This window comes from Geospiza fortis, unplaced genomic scaffold, assembly GCF_000277835.1.
Source record: "Geospiza fortis unplaced genomic scaffold, GeoFor_1.0 scaffold140, whole genome shotgun sequence".
Taxonomy (NCBI): domain Eukaryota; kingdom Metazoa; phylum Chordata; class Aves; order Passeriformes; family Thraupidae; genus Geospiza; species Geospiza fortis.
In genome coordinates, this window is record NW_005054459.1 from 741,596 (window position 1) to 745,742 (window position 4,147).

A 4,147-nucleotide genomic window follows, 5' to 3' on the forward strand; every position below is an offset into this window, starting at 1 on the left:
CCTGTTCTTCTCCCAGAGCCATTTCTGGCTGGGCTGTGCACAAGGTTATTTAACAGGAGCCCAGGGGAGAAGGGGGAGGGAAGGAGGGATTTTGCTTCTCCAGAGAAAGCTGCTGCTGTCAATGAGCAAAATAAAATACTGTGGAGAGAAAGTGCCTGACAAGAGACTGAGCCCCAGGAATTGTTATCGGGATGGAGCCAGAGGCTGACACTGGAGAAATGAAAGGCTGAGCAGGCACTGCAAAGCAGTGAAGGAAGAGCAGAGATGCTCAGGACAGGCTCTGCCAGCAGCAGCTCCTTGCAGCTCCAGGTGAGGTGAGTGATGGTTCATCCCACTCATGCTCCTACATCCCCATTTTCCACAGACAGGAATTTCCACAGCCTACTTCCAGTACAGCAGCAACAGCAAATACTGAGGATATTACACAGCAACTCATTGAGCTGGAAAGAGACGTTCTGGAGGGTTTTTATCAAGATAAGATAAGCAGCAGCTCAGTGCAGAGACAGAGACCCATCAGGACACATGATCTGCTTGGCCCCTGTGAGCAGATTTATATCTGGGGAAAGAACAAATACAAACACATATAAATATCTGAGACAGATTCTGTCCTCTGCAAGGAAAAACACACCTACAGCACTGGTGGTCACAAGCTTTAAGCTTCAGTGCAGTCCCCTGTACCAAGGCCACCCCTTGAGCAGAGCCAGGAGCTCAGGGGAGGGCATCACTCTGGAGGGGAGAAGCCCCAGGATAAGGAAGATCTGACGAGTTTTATGGAAACAGCAGCCAGGCAGAGGGAAAGAACCCACAGCAGCAGCCCTGTGGCAGGAAAGGCTCCCACAGCAGGCGAAGGTCAGGCAGCTGCAGAGCCCCTGCTCCAGCCTGATGGGAGCTCATTCATCCAAACCCTGCCAGGGCACTCAGGTTCTCAAGAGCAATGGAACCTACACTGGGAACCTGCAGCCGAGGAACTGGCTCAGCTTTTCAAGTGATGTGTTTGCAGTTAAAGGATCTGTTTTTCCCAGCATAAACAAGGCCATGGGTTAAGTGCAGCTGTTCCATCAAAAACAAGCAGAGAAAAAACCAAGGATAAATCAGTATGGGAGCTAAGAGAATAATTACTTTTACTTCTTTTGGTCACAAATGGATTGGAGCAACTGAGAGTTTTCCGGGATCTATTTATGATGGGAAATTCACAAGGCTGTTCCTGCAAATAATTAGTTATTGATCCCTAAGTTTGCTTAGGGAAAAGCTCTCCTAAGCAAGTCAATCTATTATTCAAGCCACATTTGTTTAGGGATTTGTGGCACTGGAGCCACATTTTTGGTTTCCTACTGATGAAGCACAACTCCAGCTTTCTCCATGAGTGAGGGAGGTGTTTGAAATCCCATTTTTCAGAATCAATCCTTTTTTCCCCTTCTTCCAATAAATGCTTTTCTCCAGTATTTACTTAAAAGGTTTTGAATATTTCTCGGCAAAAAATTATAGTAATTTTATTAATACTCTAGGAGTGTTTTCCCAGCATATAGATGTTCTAACTAATAACAACAGCATTAAGTGAATCCTTGAATTTCTCCCAACCCAGGGCACACAACTGAGGACAGAGTTTTCATTTCTGCTCAGCTTCCTGCTTCTTCTCATGACAGGAAAGCTCTCATCATCAAAACACCACCAAACACTTTTTGTTACAAGCCACACAGATTTCACACAAAACATGCCACACAATCTTTTCCCAGTGTCAGGACCTGGCACGTGGCTGGGACTCCTCAACCCAGTGTAACAAAAATCCCATCTCATCTTCTCGAGGGCAGGGCTTTCCCTCAGCAACTGCTGAGTCCCCACCAGAAACTTTCCTTAGGTCCCCTTTCCCAGAGCTGGAGGAATCAGCACTTCTCTCCCTACTCCCGTTTTCAAGAAGCATTTATTGCCCTCTGATTTGAGTTCTGCTTGGATTCCACCACCCCCAGAAAAGCAGAGCAGACTCTCACTCTGCAGCAATTGGCGGCAAAATCTGAGCAAATTAACCCTCAGCCTTCAACTCCCCTGGTTCCTGCTTCCCTGGGCTCTGACAGAGCAGGCTGCCCGTGCCTGAAGTCAGAGTTCCACAGGAAATCCCAAGTGCAGGGGGTGAAGCAGCTTGGTGAGGGTTCCCCACACTTGGTGAGGGTTCCCCACACTTGGTGAGTGTTCCCCACACACTTGGTGAGGGTTCCCCACACTTGGTGAGGGTTCCCACACACTTGGTGAGTGTTCCCCACACTTGGTGAGGGTTCCCCACACTTGGTGAGGGTTCCCACACACTTGGTGAGTGTTCCCCACACTTGGTGAGTGTTCCCACACACTTGGTGAGGGTTCCCCACACTTGGTGAGGGTTCCCACACATTTGGTGAGGGTTCCCACACACTTGGTGAGTGTTCCCCAGACCTGGGGGGCACCTGGGAGTGCCCCAGGGCTGGCACACCCAGCTGTGCCTGGAGGCAGAGGCCAAAGAAAACAGCTGGGACTGGCACAATCCCCAATGCCAGGGGGGTCTGCAAAGATCCCATCACACCACCAAGGAGTATCCTGAGCTGGACCCACAGGATCACGGATCCAGCCCCTGGCCCTGCCCAGACCCCCAACAACCCCACCCTGTCCATCCCTGGCAGTGCTGCCCAAACCCTCCTGGAGCTCTGGCAGCCTCGGGGCCGTGCCCATTCCCTGGGCAGCCTGGGCAGTGCCAGCACCCTCTGGGGGCAGAACCTTGCCCTGAGCTCAGCCTGACACAACAATCCTTCCATGCCTTTATGTGCACACTGATTTTAGAGGTGCAGAACTCCCTGAGCAGCCTTTCCTCTCTGTCTGGACTGTCATGAATTCAAGTGCTGCCTGAGCTCCCTCACATCCCATTTCCCTGCTCATCCCCATCCTTTCTGCAGCAATTCTTCCAATTGTGTGCCACAAACCCCGTGGAAGTGTCCCCTCATCCTGCTGCACTCACAGAGATGCTGCTGTGAAATGCACTTTTTCAGCTCCTCAGCTGCAGCCCCAGCAGTGTTTGTTAATGCAAATACCCTGAACTGGCCCTGAGCTGCTCCTTCCTCCTCCCACAGCTCAGAGCCATCCCCAGCAGCTCTGGAGCTCATTCCTTTCAACAGCCCGTGCAAATCTCTATTACCACACCATGATGGGCTCAACAAAAAACAGCATTGCCAAGGCAAAGGGAGGAAATTTGTGGTTGGTTTTGGTTGAGCTTTCATTTTTTTCAAGGCATGTTGTGAAAGAATAGGAGCTACTCTTAGAGATAAATCTGCCTTTGCAAGCTAAACAGGAAAAGTGCATTTCCATGCCTTTGAATGCCTCAGAGCCCTCTTTGAGAGCTCAGGAGGGTGTAGGAAAACCCGGCCCCAGGCACAGACTTTGGGTTGGAAGGGACCTCAAAGACAATCCTGTTGAAGCCAAGATCTGTTTTTCATTAATTCAAACTGCTTTTCACAAGTGATTCATCCTCACAATAGGATGAGCACAGCGACTGAACCTCAGAGAAGAAAACCACAGAACTGTAGTGTACTAATGGGACCATATGAACTTTTACCTAATTAGTAACAACATCCTGTAAGGTGCCTTTGCACAGTGTAAGTGTCATTAGTGCCATTAGAGTGGCCACAAGAAGGCCAGAGGACAGTGACACCCAGGGCAATGCCCAAACTTGGCAGCTCCATCTGCTCTTACAGGAGCGAGGATTTATTTCAATATCAGTGCAGACAAAAACAACCCCAAGACTTTGCACAGAGGATTCTCAGTTACCCACTGATTCTCACTGATTTCAAACAGCCCAACAACTTTAAGAAGTCCCTGTGACCTTAAGGACTGTCACAACTCCCTGTTAATCTGAGCAGGATAATGAACTTGGCTGTCACCAGCACCTAAGGAAGGCCAGATTCAGAAGCCAGAATTCCCTGGCTGGTCAGGCAGTGGGAACTGGCTGCCACAGCCCTTTAACACCAAGTTTTACACTTCCCACAATCCAAGCCTATCCAGAGGAAACCAAGTGCTCAGGTTTTGAACACTCATATTCAGAAACTCTTGAAAAATGAAAAATCAGCAGGCAAAGCATAAGTGTGCTGCAAATGTGATGTCAAAGATGAGACCCAATGAGTAAAGGATCCCA